Here is a 22,546-nt window from a genome sequence, read left to right on the forward strand (position 1 = left end):
AATGATCAAGGGATAAATTCAAGAAGACATAAATGTGAATATTTATGCATCCAACACAGGAGCCACCTCAATACAAAAGACAAATGCTAACAGCTATAAAAGGTGAGACTGACTGCAACACAAAAATTGTGGGGGACACTAACACTCCACTTACACCAAAGGACAGATCATACAGACAGAAAATTAATAAGGAAATTCAAGCCTTAACTGACAATTATTCCACACACACTTAACTAATACCTAGAATACTGCATTTTGAAGCAGCAAAATACATTTTCTTCTCAAGTGCATATGGAACGTTCTCCATGAAAGATCACATCTTGGGTCATAAATCAAGCCTTGGAAAATTTAAGAAATGAAATAATGTCAAGCATCTTTTCTGAAAACAACACTATGAGATCAGAAATCAATTACACGAAAAAAAAAAAAAACTGCCAAAAAAATAAAAAACCAAATACATGGAGGCTAGACAACATGCTACTAAATAACCAAGAGATCAATGAAGAAATCAAAGAGGAAAATTTCTTTTAAACCTAGAAACAAATGACAATGAAAACACAATGACCTAAAACCTGTAGAAAGCCACAGAAGCACTTCTAAGAGAGAAGTTTATAGCAATAAAGTCCTACCTCAGGAAACAAGAAAAATCTCAAATGAACATCAAATCTTATACCCTAAGCAACTAGAGAGAGAAAAACAAAAGCCAAAGATGGTAGAAAGAAAGAAATCATAAAATTAGAGCAGAAATAAATGAAATAGAAATGAAGGAAGTAATAGTTGGTGTTTTGAGAGGATAAACAAAATTGATAAGCCCTTAGACTCAACAAGAAAAAAAGGGGAGAGGACCCAAATCAATAAAGTTAGAAATGAAAAATAAGTTACAACTGACACTGCAGAAATACAAACATTCTACTACAAGCAACTATATGCCAATAAAATGGACAACCTGGAAGAAATGTACAAATTCTTAGAAAAACGCAATCTTCAAGACTGAACCTAAAAGAAATAGAAAATATAAACAGCTCAGTCACAGGTAATAAAATTGAAACTATGATTTAAAATCTTCCAACAAACGAAGTCCAGGACCAGGTGGCTTCATGGCTGAATTCTATCAATTTACAGAAGAGCTAAGACCTATTTTTCTCAAATCCTTCTAAAGAAAAAAAAAATTACAGAGGGAGCAACACTCCAAGCTCATTCTATGAGGCCACCATCCTCTAATAGGTCAGTATCACCGGTAAACAAAGACACAACATCCTCAACAAAATACTAGCAAACTGAATCCAACACCACCTTAAAAGGATTATACACCATGATCAAGTGGTATTTATCCCAGGGATGCAAGGATTCTTTAACATATACAAATCAACCAATGTAATACACCCTATTAAAAAACTGAAGAATAAAAACCATATGATCATCTCAACAGATGCAGAAAAAGCTTTTGACAAAATTCAATATCCATTTACGATTAAAAAAAAAACTCTCCAGAAAGTGGGCACAAAGGGAACATATCTCAACATAATGAAGGCCACAGAGTCGGACATGACTTAACAACTGAACAACGTGACAAACCCAAAGCAAACACTATTCTCAATGGTGAAAAACTGAAAGTTTTTTCTCTTTGAAAGGAAAAAAACAACAGTGCCCACTCACCACTATTATTTAACATAGTTTTGGAAGTCCTAGCCACAGCATCAAAGAAAAAGAAATAAAAGGGATCCACACTGGAAAAGAAGTAAAACTGTCACTGTCTGTAGATGACATGGTATGATACAATGAAAATCCTTAAAAAAAAAAAAAAATCCTAAAGATGCCACCAGAAACTATTAGAGCCAACCAATGAATTCAGTAAAGCTGAAGGATAAAAATTCAATACATGGAAATCTCTTGCATTACTATACACTAACAATTAAAGATCAGAAAGAAAAATTCAGGAAATAATCTCATCTACCACTGCTGCTGCTGCTGCTAAGTTGCCTCAGTCGTGTCCGACTCTGTGTGACCCTAGAGACGGCAGCCCACCAGGCTCCCCTGTCCCTGGGATTCTCCAGGCAAGAACACTGGAGTGGGTTGCCATCTCCTTTTCCAATGCATGAAAGTGAAAAGTGAAAGTGAAGCCACTCAGTCATGCCTGACTCAGCGACCCCACAGACTGCAGCCTACCAGGCTCCTCCATCCATGAGATTTTCCAGGCAAGAGTTCTGGAGTGGGGTGCCATCGCCTTCTCTACATTTACCACTACAACCAAAATAATAAATAGGAACAAACCTATCTAAGGGATCAAAAGACTGGTACAGAAAACTATAAGATACTGATGAAAAGAAATCAAAGATGACACAAACAGCTGGAGAGATATACCATATTCATAATTGGAAGAATCAATATTGTGAAAATGACTATACTATCCAAAGCAATCTCCAGATTCAGTGCAATTCCTATCAAATTACCAATGGCATTTTTCTAAAAACCACAACAAAAAATTTTACAGTTTGTATCAAAACACAAAAGATTCCAAACAGTCAAAGCAATCCTGAGAAAGCAAAACAGAGCTGGAGGAATCAGGCTCCATGACTTCAGATTATACTACAAAGCTACAAAAATCAAGACAGCGTGGTACTGGCGCACGCACGCGCATACACACACAGGCACAGATGCAGATCAATGGGATAGGACAGAAAGCCCAGAGATAAACCAACACACCTACGATCATCTAACCTACGACAAAAGAGACAAGAATATACAATGGACAAGATAGTCTCTTCAATAAGTGGTGCTGCAAAAACTGGACAGCTACATGTAAAAGAATGAAATCAGAGCATTCCCTAACAACATACACAAAAATAAAACTCAAAATGGATTAAAGGCCTAAAGGTAATTCAGACACTACAAAACTCTTGGAGGCCAGGACACTCTTTGACATAAAATGCAGCCAGATCTTTTTTGAGCAATCTCCTGGAACAATTAATATAAAAACAAAAATAAACAAATGGGACCTAATTAAACCTAAAAGCTTTTGTAAGGCAAAGGAAACCATAAACAAGACAAAAAAGACAACCCTCAGAATGGGAGAAAATATTTCCAAGTGAAACAACAGACAAAAGATTAATCCCCAAAATATACAAACAGCTCATGCAGCTCAATATCAAGAAACAAACAAACCAATAAAAAAATGGACAGAAGACCTAAACAGACATTTCTCCAAAGAAGATACAGCAGATGGCCAATAAGCACACGAAATGATGCTTAACATAACTAATTATCAGAGAAATGAAGATCAAAACTAAAATGAGGTGTGACCTCACACCAGTCAGAATGGCCACCATTAAAAACATCTACAAATAATAAATGCTAAAGAAGGTACAGAGAGATGGGAACCCACTTACACTGTTGGTGGAATGTAAATTGATACAGCCACTATAGAGAACAGTATGAAAGTTCCTCAAAAACCTAAAATAGAACTACTATATGACCCAAAAATCCCACTCCTGGGCATATACTTGGAGAAACCATAATTTAAAATGATACATGCGCCCCAATGTTCACTGCAGGACTATTTACAATAGACATGACATGGAAGCAACCTAAATGTCCATCAACAGATGAATGGATAAAGATGCCATACATATATACACAATGGAATACGATCAGTCATTAAAAGAATGAAATAATCATGGATGAACCTAGAGACTGTTATACAGAGTAAAGTTAGACAGAAAAAGAGAAAATTATCATATTATCATATATTAACTGATGTAAATGGAATCTGGAAAAATGGTACAGATGATCTTATATGCAAAGCAGAAATAGGCACAGACATACAGAACAAATGTATCGATATGAAGGAGAAGGGTGAGGGGATATGGGACGAACTGAGAGATTAGGGATGACGCATACACTGCTATGTATAAAACGGGCCTCCCTTGCGGCTCAGCTGGTAAAGAACCCGCCTGTAACGCGGGAGACCTGGGTTCAATCCTGGGTCGGGAAGATCCCCTGGAGAAGGCAAAGGTTACCCACTCCAGTACTCTGGCCTGGAGAATTCCATGGACTGTATAATCCATGGAGTCACAAAGAGTCGGATACAACGGAGTGACTTTCACTTTCACATATAAAATAGATAACTACTAAGAACCTCTTCTACAACCCAGGGAACTCTACTCAGTGCTCTCTGGTGACCCAAATAGGAAGGAAATCCAAAAGGGAGGGAACATATGTATATGTACTGATGATTCCCTTTGCTGTACAGCAGAAACTGACACAGTCCTGTAAAATGACTATATTCTAATAAAACTAAATAATAAAAAATAAAATATATCCAAAGTTGTCTTCCTCAAGGGGTCAGAAGCGCCTGGCACAGAAGCACTGCCTGCCATATACACAAAGCCGTTTTAGAACGGCCCCGCTTAAACTCTGCGTGTGCATGTGTGCTCAGTCATGCCCAGCTCTTTGCGCCCCCATGGACTGTAGTGGACGGTAGTCAGCAAGGCTCCTGTCTATGGAATTTTCCAAGAATACTGGAGTGGGTTGCCATTTCCTACTCCAAGGGATCTTCCCAAGCCAGGGACCAAACCCACGTTTCTTGTGTCTCCTACATTGGCAGACTTTTTACCACTGGCGCCACCTGGGAAGACCAACTCACATATAGTATTAACAGCCATCCCTCAACCCCAAATCACTGAAAGAGCTCCATATGTTCTTTTTTACATAGAATAAGGAGATATCGTCAAGTACTATGTTCAAAAATTATTTGGATCAGTTGCTTCCCCTATTCTGAGTGATGGTAGCTATTCACTTACCATATACACAAATAAGTTCATTTCTATGCACGTTCAGCTCTAGGATTTTTTTCCCTCTTATCCTTTTAATTTTTTTAATATGCAAAATATTAACAAATTTATACACATCAAAACTATACTGAAACCTAGAATCAAAGCAAGTGTCTACTTTTCCCTACCTCTTTCCCCTTCCCTCCTCTTATAGGTAACCAATTTCAACATTTACTAGTTTATCTTTTCTGTTTCTTCTCTATAAAACTAAGATAATACAGATAAGTTATACAGATATGTACCTTCTTTCAAACATGAAAGTAATTCTACCTGCCTGCTCTTTTGCAACTTTACTTTTTCTCACTTATTGTATCTTCTTTTTCACTTATTGTATCAATTGATAGAGATCATCTTCATTTTCCTCACTAAATTTCATTGTAACTATTTATTAACATAATATGAGGAAAGCAGGCTTAATACCAAAAGCTTGATAAATAAAATCAACATAATAAAACTTACAAGTATTGAATTTTAAAGGAGAAAAGAAGAACAGACATGTTAATCCTATTCATTTTATGGACAAGAGAAACTAATTTTTAGAAGTAACAGTCTCAAAGTTACAAAGTTCAGTGTAACATATCATACAACCAGCAAATATTGAGTATTAGGCACTAGGCTAAACACTAAGAAACCAAATATGAATGTTTAAAATAAAAACTAAAAAAAACTTTGTCTTTAAGAGAGCCATGGGAATAAATATCAATATAGTGCTACATTCCAAAACAAACAAATGTATATAATTTACAAACACAGTAAAAGGGAGAAAATAGAAGTGGGGAAAGTGGAAGCAGTGATAGATTCATTTACTCGGGTTCCAAAATCACTGCAGATGGTGACTGCAGCCAAGAAATTAAAAGACACTTGCTCCTTGAAAGAAAAGCTATGACAAACCTAGACAGTGTATTGAAAAGCAGAGACATCACTTTGCCAACAAAGATCTGTATTGTCAATGTTACGGTTTTTCCAGCAGTCCTGTACGGATGTGAAAGCTGGACCATAAAGGAGGCTGAGCACCAAAGAATTGATGCTTTTGAACTGTGGTGCTTTTGAAGATTCACTGGAAGGACCAATGCTGAAGCTGAAGCTCCAATATCTTGACCACCTAGTGCCAAGAGTCAACTCACTGGAAAAAACCTGATAATGGGAAAGATTGAAGCCAAAAGGAGAAGGGGGCAGGAGAGAATGAGATGGTTGGATAGCATCACCGACTCAATGGGCATGAACTTAGCAAACTCTGTAAGCTAGTGGAGAACAGAGGAGTCTGGTGCGCTACAGTTCACAGGGTCGCAAGGAGTTGGACACAAATTAGTGACTGAACAACGACAACAAGAGGAGGGAGCAACTGTTTCATTTAATTGGTTTGTCTGATTTCAAGTTTGTTAACATATTTACTGGGATAGAGAGTACATGGTATGAAAGACAATGAGAAACTTTAACAAAACTATAAGGAGCTGAAATGGTTGTGCCACAGGTAAGATAATGAAAAAAGACGATTAGGAGATGTAAGCAGGAGATATGAACTTTATCCTAAATGGAATGTGAAACCACTGATATTTCTATCTGGCTTTGTGTGACCTTGGAAATATCACCTGACTTCTCTTTGCAAAACTATAAACTATGGATAATAATAACATATATATGTATCACACAGACTTTCTAAAGAATAAGTGAAATTTGCATAAAATTCTCCTTAGAGTGCCAAGCATATATAAAGTGTTCTGTTAATGCTAGCCAGGACTTCAGCTCTAACATTCCACAATTCTAATTAATATTTACATATTTCTAAAATGAAACATACAAAATCATTTGAAGATTATAATCTCTGCTGAAGACTGATTTTTACCTTTGTGAATACTATGCAGACAACATAAACCATCAGTGTATAAATTTCAAGGACATCCAAAAAATTATTAAAGATTTCACTGCAAGTGAAGTGAAAGTGTTAGTCGCTGAGTAGTGTCCAACTCTTTGCAACTCTGTGGACTGCAGCCTGCCAGGCTCGTCAGTCCATGGAATTCTCCAGGGAAGAATACTGGAGTGGGTAGCCATTCCCTTCTCCACAGGATCTTCCTGACCTAGGAATCGAACCCTGACCTAGGGATCAAACCTAGGGATTGAACCCTGCATTGTAGGAATATTCTTTAACTGTCTGAGTCACCAGGAAGCCCTAAAGATGTCACTATGGGGGAGGGAAAAACTACTGTATTTCTCCAAACTGGCTTCCCTGGTCAGATAAGACACTATTTTCTACTGTGTTTCTGTACTTTTAGGAAAACCACAAAATGCTGCAAAGAAAGAAAAAAATGCTACATCAATCTACCCAAATCCTCTCAAATGAAATGTGAAAGCGCTACTATGACTCTCAGCTGTCATTCTTACAATAATCACGGTAAATCTTTTGAAACTGAAGGGAGGGATCTGTCTGGCCTATCCACATAGTAAGAATTCCACAGGTGCCCAGAAGTACCATTACTCCGTCATTCCAAAAGTTTGTGTTGGTTAATTTTAAAAAATCAATTATATATACATATTTTGTAGCTACAATGTATGATTAAAAGGTCAACTGAAAGTCAAGAGCCAGGAAAGAATCATTACTGCTTTCCAGTGACATCTCAAGAGTATGAAGGAAACTTTCCCATCTTTGACTGGATTCTCAGAAAATCACTCATAACAGTTCTTATTAACATGCATCTACATTAAACACTTTTCCCTAAGACTTATTATTACTTTAAAATGATTAATACCCAATAGTTAGAAAGAGTGGAGAAGGCAATGGCACCCCACTTCAGTACTCTTGCCTGGAGAATCCCATGGACAGAGGAGCCTGGTGGGCTGCAGTCCCTGGGGTCACTAAAGAGTCGGAGACGACTAGGCGATTTCACTTTCTCTTTTTACTTTCATGCATTGGAGAAGGAAATGGCAACCCACTCCAGTGTTCTTGCTTGGAGAATCCCAAGGACGGGGGAACCTGGTGGGCTGCCGTCTATGGGGTCGCAGAGTCAGACACAACTGAAGCGACTTAGCAGCAGCAGCAGCAGCAAGCAGCAGTTAGAAAGAGACATGAATCCCAATATCTTCCTATTACATAAGTAAACTGTGTCCAGAAGCAAAAAGAAGTCTCCTCAATCCCAAAGTTGGTCACGAAAAGAAGTGAGACCAATAAAGGCATGCAAGGCAATGGCAACCCACTCCAGCACTCTTGCCTGGAAAAATCCCGTGGACGGAGGAACCTGACAAGTTGCAGTCCATGGGGTCGCTATGAGTTGGACACGACTGAGCGACTTCACGTTCATTTTTCACTTTCACGCACCGGAGAAGGAAATGGCAACCCACTCCAGTATTCTTGCCTGGAGAATCCCAGGGATGGGGGAGCCTGGTGGGCTGCCATCTATGGGGTTGCACATTTTTACATGACATTTATGCAAGGCAAGGATCGCATTTTCAACATTATTATTAGAAGGAAGGACACTTCTGGGAAGGTAAAAACTTTGCATTATTTTCAAGATAATTAGATTTCCAGATAGCAAGACAAACAAAACCAGAAGGAAAGTTTAATACTTTGAACTCAGTGAAATTTGCCCAGTTTAACTGATAAGGTATTTATTGATAACCATTAGAAACAACATATTTTCAGAACAGCCAAAGGTAAGGAAAAATCTTCAAGTGTTTCAATGTTTAGTTAAGTGTAAGAAATAATAAAGGTATAAAAAGCACAAACGCAAAAAGAGACTTGAACATTCTCACATGAACATTCTCACATGAATATTCTAGCTCTATGTGGCATTCTAATTTAGCATGATTGTTTTCTTCTACAGACAGAACCTAAACAGAGAACAAAAATCTTTAACCTGCTACACTTTACTTCATTTTACTCTGGCCATTACAAATATAAGGAAGACTCCTAACAGAGTCCAACCTTTCACTTCTAAAGGAATTCAAGACAACAACTGATTATTTTTAGGGCAGAAAAGATTTTGTGTAATTAACAACAAAAAAATGCATCCCAAAAATTTTGACATATTTTCATTACATTTCTATCATCCCAAGATATGATTCATTCAATTTCAACTAATTTGAGTGTATACTTCCAAAGAACTAACATACAGCCAAAACCCCTAAAATATATATTTTAAGAAAATATACACATTGATTACCTAATTGATATTAACATTTTTTGCAACACTCTAAACTTTATAAAAGAAAGGACTTTATCTATTTAAAAAAAAAAAAAAAACAAAAACACTCACTTCAGCTAATGATGTTAAGGCTTCCCTGGTGGCTCAGTGGCAAAGAATCTGCCTTGGAGGAGAAGCAGGTTCAATCCCTGGATCAGGAGGATCCCATGTAAGGGGGCATAGCAACCCACTCCAATATTCTTGCCTATAGAATCCCATGGACATAGGAGCCTGGTGGACTACAGTCCATAGGGTCTCAAAGAGTTGGACATGACTGAAGCGAGTTAGCACAAGGATGTTAGAAACATTAGAGGCTCCTATCCTAACAAAAGCATAATTTTCTTGAACCTATCAAGAAGCTGAGGCTGCAAGACAACCATGTAAATTATAAAAGATGACAAGCCTCTCTGAGGGGACAGGACACAAGAACTAATTCACCTTTGGCAGAACATGGGAGAAATACGCTGCTACAGAAGCTGGTAGGAAAAAAATCAGATGACACTAATGTTTCCTTAAACACTGATTCCGAAGTGCAGTTCTTGGGTAAAATCTTGAAAACGACATAATACTCTCGGTTTGTTTCCAAAGCAAATCATTCAGTATCACAGTAATCCAAGTCTATGCCCCAAACACTAATGCTGAAGAAGCTGAAGTTGAACAGCTATACGAAGACCTACAAAACCTTCCAGAAGTTAACACCAAAAAAAGATGTCCTTTTCATACTAAGGCACAGTAAAGTAAAAGTAGGAAGTCAAAGAGGCGTGGAGTAAAAGGCCAGTTTGGCCTTGGAGTACAAAGTAAAGCAGGGCAAAGGCTAGCAGAGTTTTGCCAAGAGAACGCAATGATCATAACAAACACCCTCTTGTGACAACACAAGAGACAACTCTACACATGACTATCACCAGAAGGTCAATACCAAAATCAGATCGACTATACTCTTTGCAGCTGAAGATAAAGAAGTTCTATACAATCAGCAAAAATAAGACCAGGAGCTGACTGTGGCTCAGATCACAAACTCCTTACGGCAAAATTCAGACTTTAAGTTGAAGAAAGTAGGGGAAACCACTAGGCCATTTAGGTATGACCTAAATCAAATCCCTTACGATTATACAGTGAAAGTGACAAATAGATTCAAGGGATTAGATCTGATAGAGTGCCTGAAGAACTATGGACAGATGTTTGTAACTTTATACAAGAGGCAATGATCAAAACCATCCACAAGAAAAAGAAATGCAAAATGGCAAAATGGTTGTCTGAGGAGGCCTTAAAAGTAGCTGAGAAAAGAAGAGAAGCGAAAAGCAGAGGAGAAAAGGAAGGAAATACCTATCTGAATGCAAAGAAGCAAAGAACAGCAAGAGGATGTACGAAATCCTTCCTAAGTGAACAATGCAAAGAAATAAGAGGAAAACAGAATAGGAAAGACTATTTCTCTTTAAGAAAATTAGAAATATCAAGGGAACATTTCATGCAAAGGCAGGCACAATAAAGGACAGAAATCACATGGACCTAACAGAAGCAGAAAATATTAAGAAGTGGCAAGAATACACAGAAGAACTGTATTAAAAAAAAAAAAAGATCTTAATGACCCAGATAACCAAAATGATGTGATCACTTACCTAGAGCCAGACATACAGGTATGAAGTCAAGCGTGCCTTAGGAAGCAGTATCAAGAACAAAGCTAGTGGAGGTGATGGTATTCCAGCTGAACTATTTCAAATCCTAAAATATGTTGTTAAAGTGCTGCACTCAATATGTCAGCAACTGTGAAAACTTAGCAGTGATCACAAGACTGGAAATGGTCAGTTTTCTTTCTTTGGGATCAAAGAAAGGTAGTGCCAAAGAATGTTCAAACTACCGGACAACTGCACTCATTTCTCATGCTACTATGGTTATGCTCAATATCTTTCAAGCTAGGCTTCAGCAGTATGTGAATCAAGAGGTTCCAGATGTACAAGCTGGGTTTAGAAAAGGCAGAGGAACCAGAGGTCAAATTTTGCCAAAATTGTTGGATCAAAGAGAAATCAAGGAAATTCCATTAAAACATCTATTCTGCTTCACTGACTATGTAAAAGCTTTTGCCTGTGTGGATCACAACAAATTTAAAATTCTTAAAGACAAGGAATACCAGAGGTGGAATACTAGACCACCTTACCTGCCTCCTAAGAAACCTGGATGCAGGTCAAGAAACAACAATTAGAACATGACAGGGAACAATGGACTGGTTCAAAATTGCGAAAGTAGTACGACAAGGCTGTATATTGTCACTCTGCTTATTAACTTATATGCACAGTCCATCATGCAAAATGCCATGCTGGATTAATAACAAACTGGAATCAAGATTGCCAGGAGAAGCATCAACCTCAGATATGCAGATGATGCCACTCCAACGGCAGCAAGTGAAAAGGAACTAAAGAGCCTCTTGATGAGTGTGAAACAGGAGAGTGAAAAAGCTGTCTTAAAAATTCAACACTCAGAAAGCTAAGATCATGACATCTGGCCCCATCACTTCATGGCAAATGGAGAAAAAGTGGGAACAGTGACAGATTTTTTTTCTTTGACTAAAAATAACTGTGGGCAGTGACTGCAGCCATTAAATCAGAAGACACTTGCTCCTTGGAAGGAAAGCTATGACAAACCTAGACAGCATGTTAAAAAGCAAAGACATCACTTTGCTGACACAGGCCCATGTAGTCAAAGGTATAGTTTTTCCAGTAGTCAAGTACGGATGTGAGAGCTGAACCATACAGATGTGAGAGTGGGACCATGAAGAAGGTGGAGAGCAGATGAATTAATGCTTTCAAACTGTGATGCTGGAGAAGACTCGAGTCCCTTGGCCTATAAGACCAAACCAGCTGATCCTAACAGCAATCAACCCTGAACAGTCTCTGGAAGGACTGATGCTGAAACTCCAATACTTTGGCCACCTGATGAAAAAAGCCGACTCTTTGGAAAAGACCTTATGATGGGAAAGATTGAAGGCAAAAGGAGAAGAGGGCTGCAGTGCGTGAGATGGATAGATAGCATAACTGACTCAATGGACATGAATAAGAGAAAGTTCCGCAAGATGGTGAAGGACAAGGAAGCCTGGTATGCTTCAGTACCTGGGGCCGCAAAGAGTGGGACATAACTTATCAACTTAACAACACAACACAGCAGTCTTTACAAGAAATGTTGTGTGAGCTGAGCACACAATGAAACACTGCTAACCAATAGCAGTATTGGGTGACAGAAGGCAAAATTCAAAGATGAGCAATCAATTCCTGTAACTGATTTTCATAATGTCTGGTTCATTTAGCCATCATTGGTTCTTGTCTCACTGTAGCGGAGTGGATCACTTTTTAACGACGAATCACTTGTAACTCAAACAGGCAGGATTTTATTAAGCAGGCAGCATTCATAAGGACAAACTAGTTACAGCTTTGTTACAACTCAAGCAGGAAGCAGGCAGTTCACTTCCCAGAGGCAAGGGCAGATCCATCCAGGAGGGAGTCCCATCCCATCTAGCTTCCCATTGTATACTTTGTCTCCTCCCCCTGAAGCCTAATTGGTTCAGTTCAGTTCAGTCGCTCAGTCATGTCCGACTCTTGGCGACCCCATGAATCGCAGCATGCCAGGCCTCCCTGTCCATCACCAACTCCCGGAGTTCACCCAGACTCACGTCCATCGAGTCCGTGATGCCATCCAGCCATCTCATCCTCTGTCGTCCCCTTCTTCTCCTGCCCCCAATCCCTCCCAGCATCAGTCTTTTCCAATGAGTCAACTCTTTGCATCAGGTGGCGAAAGGGCTGGAGTTTCAGCTTTAGCATCATTCCTTCCAAAGAAATCCCCGGGCTGATCTCCTTCAGAATGGACTGGTTGGATCTCCTTGCAGTCCAAGGGACTCTCAAGAGTCTTCTCCAACACCACAGTTCAAAAGCATCAATTCTTCGGCGCTCAACCTTCTTCACAGTCCAACTGTCACATCCATACATGACCACTGGAAAAACCACAGACTTGACTAGACAGTCCTATGCAAATACGATTAATTGTTCTGTCCCTGGGTCTGTTTACATCCTACGCAAACAGGGGAACTGTACCAGCGTTCACCTGATTGGTTATACACAAGACCAATCAGAGAGAAGGGGGTGTGTTTTGGGCATTTTTTTTTTTTTTGATGAAGACTCCCACTCTGTTCCTTAACCTCCCCTTTCACTGACTTTTGTGCTGTTGTTAATTTTTACCTTCAGCCTGATTCTGCCATCTTGGACTCCTTTTTCTATTCTACCTGACAATAATCATATGCAAATTAAAAAGCAGATTAACAAATGACTGTAACAAAGATAAAGCAGCAAACTGGAACAGTAAACTTGTAGATTTAGATAATCAGTTCAGTTGCTTAGTCATGTCCAACTCTTTGCAACACCATGGACTGCAGCATGCCAGGATTCCCTGTCCATCACCAATTCCCCCAGCTTACTCAAACTCATGTCCATCAAGTCGGTGATGCCATCCAACCATCTCATCCTCAATCATCCCCTTCTCTTCCTGCCTTCAAAGTTTCCCAGCATCTGTCTCTTTTCAAATGAGTCAGTTCTTCATATCAGGCGGCCAAAGTACTGAAGTTTCAGCTTTAGCATCAGTCCTTCCAATGAATATTCAGGACTGATTTCCTTTAAGATGGACTGGTTGAATCTCCTTGCAGTCCAAGGGACTCTCAAGAGTCTCCTCCAACAACACAATTCAAAAGCATCAATTCTTCAGCACTCAGCTTTCTTTATAGTCCAACTCTCACATCCATACATGACTACTGGAAAAACCATAGCTTTGACTAGATGGACGTTTGTTGGAAAAATAATGTCTCTGCTTTTGAATATTGTATAGGTTGGGATAGCTTTTCATCCAAGGAGCAGGTGTTTTTTAATTTCATGGCTGCAGTCACCACCTGCAGTGATTTTGGAGCCCCCCCAAAATTAAGTCTCTCACTGTTTCCATTGTTTCCCCCATTTATTTGCCATGAAATGATGAGACCAGATGCCACGATCTTAGTTTTCTGAATGTTGAGTTTTAAGCCAACTTTTTCACTCTCCTCTTTCATCAAGAGGCTCTTTAGTTCTTCACTTTCTGCCATAAGGGTGGTGTCATCTACATATCTGAGGTTATTGATATTTCTCCCAGCAATCTTGATTCCAGTTTGTGCTTCCTCCAGCCTGGCATTTTGCATGATGTACTCTGCATAAAATAAGCAGAGTAACAACATACAGCCTTGACATACTTCTTTCCCAATTTGGAGCCAGTCTGTTGTTCCACATCCAGTTCTAACTGTTGCTTCTTGACCTGCATACATATTTCTCAGAAGGCAGGTCAGGTGGTCTGGTAGTCTCATCTCTTTAAAAATTTTCCAGTTTGTTGTGATCCACAAGTCAAAGGCTTTGGCACAGTCAATAAAGCAGATGTTATTCTGGAACTCTTGCTTTTTTGATGATCCTACGGATGTTGCCAATTTGATCTCTGCTTCCTCTGCCTTTCCTAAAACCCCAAAAGCTACCAAAGTACCCTGCCCAAAATAGATGTTCAATAAACAGTCACTTAGTTAATGAATGGAGGCAATAAATCAAAGTATAAGAAAGATTTCAGGCCTCAGGCTGTGAAAATTCTCTAAAGTCAACCTTTTGAAAGAAGTCAGTTGTTTTTCACCGAACTACAGGTCACTAACATTCATCCAATTCTACATGTACCAACAGCTGTGTCAAAAATTAATGTGTGCTATCTCATTTAGTAGTCACAATAACCTTGTGAGGTAGTTAGCATTTGCTCCATTTCCAGGGTGAAGCAACTGAGGACAAAATGGCTAGTCATCATCCAAAGTCATACCAAGGAGGCAAAGTTAAAATCTGGGCAATAATGCCATGTACAGTACAACAATAAAGCATCATGGGTTGGGGGGGAAGTGGGGGATAAATTCAGAGACTGGGATCAACTAATATACACAGCTATGTACGAAAGAGACAAATAATAAGAACCCACTCTATAGCACAGGGAGGGGGACAGCAGCATAGCACCACCAGCAGGACAATTTGAGCGGTGGCTGAAGAACGGCTACCAATTAAAAATGCCAGGGGGACGTGTCTGGATGGGAATGATCCATCACTAAATAAACTGAACTGCAAAATCTTCAGGGTGTGACACAACTCCAATTTCGTGGGTCTTGCATCAAGATAATTTCTTCTCAATTGTGTGTGGCTGTACAGGAGAAACCGCGACGCTGCTCTACGTCCTTCCTTTCTGTGTCCACTGAACTAGCTCCTTAGTTCCAACGTCAGAGGGCAATCTATCTGGAGCTACAATGGGCTGCCAAAATACAAAGGCCATGAGCAGTTATCAGGTAACTGAGAGTTCTGACCTCCTACAAGGTCTCCATCTCCCAACCCCTCTTATTCTGCAGAGATGACACCCTTCCTATACCTGCCAAGGATATAGTTTCAAGCATTTGCAGAGGAACCTGAGCTTCTGCCTATTTCCCATTACTAATCCTGCCTCAATGTAGCCAAAATTTAAAAAAAAATCAAAAAAATCAATAAACCAATATTCCTCCCAATCTCTGTTCTTGGAGGATCAGAGGAATCACAATTTCTAGATTACCAATGGCTAGCTCAGGTGACAGAGGGTGGCCGGGGGGTTGGGGATGAGGAGGGTATACTTTAGACTGAGGTTCTCTCAGTTACTACAGCTGTTTACTGTTTATGCACCAAACAGTAGTAACTATATATTTCAATAAATAAATCAATAAAATTCCTCAATTTAATGCAGTGACTCTCAACTTAAATGGATATTAAATTCAACTGAGGAGCTAAAACATCTATTTTGCATGCATGAACTTACCCTGGCCCCACAAAAATCTATCAAATCATAATTGAGACTAATGTCAAAGCAAGAGTAATTTTTAAAGGTTCCACATACTGTTATGCACCTATTATGATGCACATCCCTGGCTCAGAGCAACTGCTTTATTATGTTACAGCACTAAACTTCTTTTTCACTCTAACACTGGTTGGCTATGTGTGACAGTTAAGTGACAAAATCACATAAATCAATAAAGATCTAATTCTATCACAGCTATACAATGCACCTCATACACATATTTATATTCATCTCCACAAAGAAAAACCTTCTCTCCCATTTATTTTACAGGAATTACGGGGCTGTCTTAGTCTTTTTCCCATATTTGATAAAGACAGACAAGAAGAATTTTGTAATCCTCATATGTCTTCTGTGAGGAGAAACAGCTTAAAGATACAAAGAAGCAGGGAGAACACACATTCTGGTGTACCTGGGGCATGCAACTTTATTTTTATTGTATGGGAGTAATTATTAAGTGAGACCCCTCACTCTCAAAAATATCCTGGTTTGAAGATAAATTATATCCGAAGTAGGCCAATGTTTTCATTTCTATATGCCTTTTAACCAATTTGTAATTCATATATGCCATTAAGATCTTTTTAAAAGTGTACAGTTGTGAGTGTACAATTTTGCTTTTTTTAAACAGTAGTCAAAGTTGTGCAACCATCCCTACTATCTAATTCCAGAACAGTTTTATCATCCTAAAAAGAAGTCCAATGCCCATTAGCTATTATTCTCCATTCCTTCCTCTCCCCAGCTCCTGAAAACTACTCATTTACTTTCTGACTCTCTGGATTTACCTATTTGAGGCAAGTCATAAAACAGAGTCAGATAATAGGTAGCCCTTTGTGTCTGGTTTCTTTCAGTTTTCAAAGCTCATTTGTGTTAAGTATTATCAGCACCTCATTCCTTTTTTGGCTGAATAATACTGTATTCTATGGATACCACATTTTATTTCTTCATTCAACGGTGATGAACATTTGGGTTATTTCCACTGCTATGAACAGTGATGCCCAGATTTTCGTGTGTAAATGTTTTTAATTTTCTTGGGTGTATGTCTAGGAGGAAAATAGCTGGGTCATATACTAACTTTATGTTTAACTTTCTGAGGAACTGCCAGGCTGTTCTCCAAGGGGTATGAACCATTTTGCCTTCCTAGCAGCAATATACAAGGGTTCCAATTTCTACACATCCTCATCAACACCTGCTATTGTCTTATTTTTGTGACAACCATCCTAACGGATGTAAAGTGGTATTTCAGTGTAGTTTTCACTTGTTTCTCTAATGACTCATGATACAACGCAGCGGTCCCCAATCTTTTTGGCACCAGGAACAGGTCTCGTGGAAGGCTATTTTCCCACAGACTGGAGTGGGAGTGGGGGTAGGTGGGATAGATGGTTCGGGCGGTAGTACGAATGATGGGGAGCAGCAGACGAAGCTTCACTCGTTAGCCCATCATTCATTTCCTGCCGTGCGGCCCAGATCTTAACAGGCCACGGACCACTATCTGTCCAAGGCCTGGGGGTTGGGGATCCCTGACAGACTGTATCTTTTCGTAAACCTATTGGTCATTTGTATATCTTCTTTGAAGAAATATGTATTTCAAATCCTTTCATAAACTGGGTTATTTGCCTTTTTATTGTTAACTTGTAAGAGTTCTTCATATATTTTGGATATTAGACGCTTATCAGGGGCTTCCCAAGTGGCACAGTGTAAAGACTGTGTGCCAATGTAGGAGACGCAAGAAACGGGTGCAACACCTGGGCCAGGAAAATCCCCAAGAGTAGGAAATGGCAACTCACTCCAGTATTCTTGCCTTGAAATCCCATAAGCAGAGGACCTGGTGGGTGGGTTACAGTCCATGGGGTCGTAAGAAATCAGACACCACTGAGTAACTGAAGACAGAACAGCATATAAAGCAAGGAACCCACTCTGTTCATTTACATGTGGATATCTAGGTGTCCTAGCATTGTTTTATGAAAAAGTCTACCAACAATAAATGCTGAAGAGGGTGTGGAGAAAAGGGAATCCTCTTACACGGTTGGTGGGAATGTAAACTAATACAAGCACTACAGAAGACAGTACAGAGATTCCTTTAAAAACTAGGAATAAAACCACCATCAGTTCAGTCACTCAGTCGTGTCTCACTCTGCGACCCCATGGACTGCAGCATGCCAGGCTTCCCTGTCCATATGACCCAGCAATCCCACCACTATGCATATACCCTGAGGAAACCAAAACTGAAAAAGACATATGTACCCCAATGTTCACTGTAGCATTATTTACAATAGCTAGAATATGGAAGCAACCTACATGTACATCGACAGATGAATGAATAAAGAAGCTGTGGTACCTACACACAATGGACTATTACTCAGCCATAAAAAGGAACGCATCTGGTCAGTTCTAATGAGGCAGACGAACCTAGAGCCTATTATACAGAGTGAAGTCAGTCAGAAAGAGAAAAACAAATATTGTATTTTAACACATATATATGGAATCTAGAAAGAGGATACTGATGAAAGTATCTGTAGGGCAGAATGGAGACACAGACCGAACAGACTGATGAACACTAGCGGGGGCGGAAGAGAGGATGGAAGCTAAGAGGAGAGTAAGGTGGAAACATACATTACCATAAGCAAAATAAAGAGTCAATGGGAATTTGTTGTATGACTCAGGGAACTCAAATGGGGACTCTGTACCAACCTACAGGGGTGTGGATGGGGAGGGAGGTGGAAGGGAGGTTTAAGAAGGAGGGGACACATGTATATCTATGGCGGATTAATGTTGATGTTTGGCAGAAACCAACACAATACTGTAAATAAATTACCTATTAAATCTTTTAAAAAGGCTATTGCTTCCCCAGTGAATAGTCTTGGCACCCTTGTCAAAAATCAATTCACCATAAATGAATGGTTTTACTACTAGAGACTCTCAATTCTACTCCACTATTCTATATGTATATCCCTGCATGAGTAGCAAGCACAATGTCTTGATTACTATAGCTCTGTAGTAAGTTCTAAGATCAGGTAATGGGAATCCTCCAACTTTTATTATTTTTAAAGATCATTCTTTGGTTATTCAAGGTATCCTGAATTTCTATGTGAATTCTAAGATCAGCTTGTCAATTTCTTCAAAAATAGCCAGCTAAGATTCTGACATGGATTGCACTGAATCTGTTTGGGGTGTACTGCAATCTTACTAAGTTTTCCAATTCATAAACATGGTATGCCTTTCCATTTACTTAGGTTGACTTTACATTTTTTCAACAATGTTTTCTAGTTTTCAGAGTAGAGGAAATGCACTTCTTTGTTAAATTTATTCCTAAGTATTCTATTCTTTTGATACTATTATAAACAAAACTGTTTCCTTAATTTCATTTATGGATTCCACTATCATTCTACATGATTCTAGACTTCAAAAATACAGAATAACATTTTAAAAAGTAATTAGACACTTACTGCATTTATTTTTTATTGAAGGTAGTTGATTTACAATACTGTTAGTTTCAGGTGTACAGAAAAGTGGTTCAGTTATATACACACATACACATAATAAACATATAATTTTCATATTATTTTCCATTATAGGTTATTTTAAGATACTGAATATAGTTTCCTGTGCTATGAAGTAAATCCTTATTGCCTACCTACAGAGGATGAAATGGTTGGATGGCATCACCGACTAGATAGACATGAGTCTGAGTAGGCTCCAGAAGTTGGCAACGGACAGGAAAGTTTGGCATGCTGCAGTCCATGGGGTCACAAAGAGTCAGACATGACCGAGAGACTGAACTGAACTGATTTTATATATAGCAGCAAGTATCTGTTAATCTCAGATTCCTAATTTACCTCTCCTCATCCCTTTTCCCCTTTGTAACTGTAAGACTGTTTTCTGTGTGTGAGTCTGTTTGTTTTGTAAATAGATTCATTTGTATTATTTTTCAGATTCCACATGTGATACCATATGGTAACTGTCTTTGACAAACCTCGCTCTGCATGATATTCTCTACTACTTTGCGTGACAGCTATACATACTATACACACACACACACACACTCTCTCTCTCTCTCTCTCTCTCTCTCTCTCTCTCTCTCTCTCTTCAATCTTCCTCGTCTATTCTTTATCCAATGGACACTTAAGTTGGTTCCATGTCTTGGCTATTGTGAATGGTGCTGCTATAAACACTGGGGTGCATCTGTCTGTCTTTCTGAATTCAGAGTTTTAGTCTTTTCCAGATACAAACTCCGGGTAAGGCTGCTGAATCATATAGCATTAATAATTCCATTTTTAGGGAACCTTCATACTGTTTTTTATAGTGGCAACACCAATTTACATTGCCATCAACAGTGTAGAAGGTTTCCTATTCTCCACAGTCTCTCCAGCATTTATTATCTGTAGACTTTTTGATGATGGCCATTCTGACCGGCATGAGGTGATATGTTACTGTAGTTTTGATTCGCACTTCTCTAATAATTAGCAAAATTGAGCACCTTTTCATGTACCTACTGACCATCTGTGTATCTCCTTTGGTGAAACATCTACTTAGTTCTTCCGCCCATTTTCTGATTAGATTGTTCTCTTATACTGAATTTTATGAACTGCTTGCATATTTTGGAAATTAAGTCCCTGCTGGTCATTTGCAAATATCTACCCCCATTCCACAGGTTGTTTTTCTGTTTTGTTGATCGTTTCCTTTGCTGTACAAAAACTTGTAAGTTTGATTAGCTCCCATTTGCTTATATTTGCTATTATTTCTTTCACCTTGGAAGACTGATATACATAAATATTGCTATGATTTATGTCAGAGACTGTTTTACCTATGTCCTATTCTAGGAGTTCTATAGTGATATGTCTTATATTTCTAAAGCATTTTGAGTTTATTTTTGTGCACAGTGTGAGGGTGTGTTCTAACTTCACATGCAGCTGCCCAGCTTTCCCAACACCACTGATCAATGAGACCATTTTTTTCTCCACTGTACATTCTTGCCTCCCCTAAGACTGACTGAAGGTGCATAGGCTTATTTCTGGGCCCTCTATTGTGTTCCATTGATCTATTATGTCTATTTTTTGTGCCAATACCATACTATTTTGATTACTGTAGCTTTGCGGTAGTCTCTAAAGTCTGGGAGGGTTTTGTCTCCAGCTTTCTTCTTTTGCCTCAAGACTGTTTTGGTAGTTCGGGGTCTTCTATGGTTTCATACAAATTTTAGTATTTGATGTATTTCTGTGAAAAAAAAATGTCATCGGTATTTTTATAGGGATTGCAATAAATCACTAGATTACTTTGAGGTATGGCCATTTTAATAATATTCACTCTTCCAATCCAATATATTTCTATTTCTCTGAATCACCTTCAATTTCCTTTATCAATGTCTTATAGTTTTAGCATACAGGTCTTTCACCTCTTCAGTTAGATTTATTCCTAGGTATTTCTTTGATGTGATTCTAAATGGGATTTTTTTTCATTTTCTCTTTCTGAAAAATTGTTACTGTAAAGAAATGCAACACATTTCTGTATATTAATCTTATATCCTGCTACCTTGCTGATTTCACGTATTAATTTTTGTGTAGAGTCTTAGGGTTTTTGGCAGATGGTGACTGCAGTCATGAAATTAAAAAATGCTTGATGCTTGGAAGAAAAGCTGACAAACCTAGACAGCACATTAGAAAGAAGAGACATTACTTTGCCAACAAAGACCCATCTAGTCAAAGCTATGATTTTTCCAGTAGTCATGTATGGATATGACAGTTGGATCATAAAGAAAGGCTGAGCACCAAAAGACTGATGCTTTTGAACTGTGGAGTTGGAGAAGACTCTTGAGAGTCCCTTGGACTGCAAGGAGATCTAACCAGTCAATCCTAAAGGAAATCAATCCTGAATATTCATTGGAAGGATTGATGCTGAAGCTGAAGCTCTAATACTTTGGCAACCTGATGTGAAGAGCTGACTCATTAGAAAAGACCCTGAAGCTAAGAAAGACTGAAGGCAGGAGGACGACAGAGGATGTTGGATGGCATCACCAACTGGATGGACATGAGTTTTAGCAAGCTCTGGGAGATGGTTAAGGACAGAGAAGCCTGGTGTACTGTAGTCCACGAGGTCACCAAGTGTCAGACACAACTGAGCCACTGATCAACAATAATAATACAGAGTATTATGTTACCTATAAATAAGGACAATTTTACCCCTTCCCTTCCAATGTGCATACCTTTTCTTTTTCTTGTCTGACTACTGTGACTAGGACTTCCAATATTATGTTGAAAAGAAGTGTAAGAGTGGGAGCCCTTGGCTTGCTCATAAACTAGCAGGAAGGCTTTCAGCTTTTCACCAGAGTATTATGTTGGCTATGAACTTGTCATAAATGGCTTTTATTATGTTCAGATATGTTCCCACGATACCCACTTTTGGTGTTGGAGAAGACTCTTGAGAGTCCCTTGGACTGCAAGGAGATCCAACCAGTCCATTCTGAAGGAGATCAACCCTGGGATTTCTTTGGAAGGAATGATGCTGAAGCTGAAACTCCAATACTTTGGCCACCTCATGCGAAGAGCTGACTCATTGGAAAAGACTGATGCTGGGAGGGATTGGGGACAGGAGAAGAAGGGGACGACCAAGGATGAGAAGGCTGGATGGCATCACTGACTCGATGGACGTGAGTCTGAG

The 22,546-nt window shown here is 39.0% G+C and overlaps 1 protein-coding gene across 16 annotated transcripts in view; it reads right to left on the reverse strand.

Annotated features, from left to right (window-relative positions):
* MEF2A (myocyte enhancer factor 2A) overlaps positions 1 to 22,546 on the reverse strand; it is a 186,402-nt gene that overhangs the window by 120,141 nt on the left and 43,715 nt on the right. For 3 of the 16 annotated variants that reach the window (XM_060401552.1, XM_060401550.1, XM_060401551.1), the window contains one exon: positions 1 to 21,106. This exon is cut by the window's left edge. The exons of the other annotated variants lie outside the window; for them this stretch is intronic. The gene's annotated coding sequence lies outside the window, so the exon portion shown is untranslated. The remainder of the gene's footprint in view (positions 21,107 to 22,546) is intronic. 16 annotated transcript variants of the gene reach the window in all.

The sequence above is a fragment of the Ovis aries genome, chromosome 18, assembly GCF_016772045.2.
Source record: "Ovis aries strain OAR_USU_Benz2616 breed Rambouillet chromosome 18, ARS-UI_Ramb_v3.0, whole genome shotgun sequence".
Classification (NCBI taxonomy): domain Eukaryota; kingdom Metazoa; phylum Chordata; class Mammalia; order Artiodactyla; family Bovidae; genus Ovis; species Ovis aries.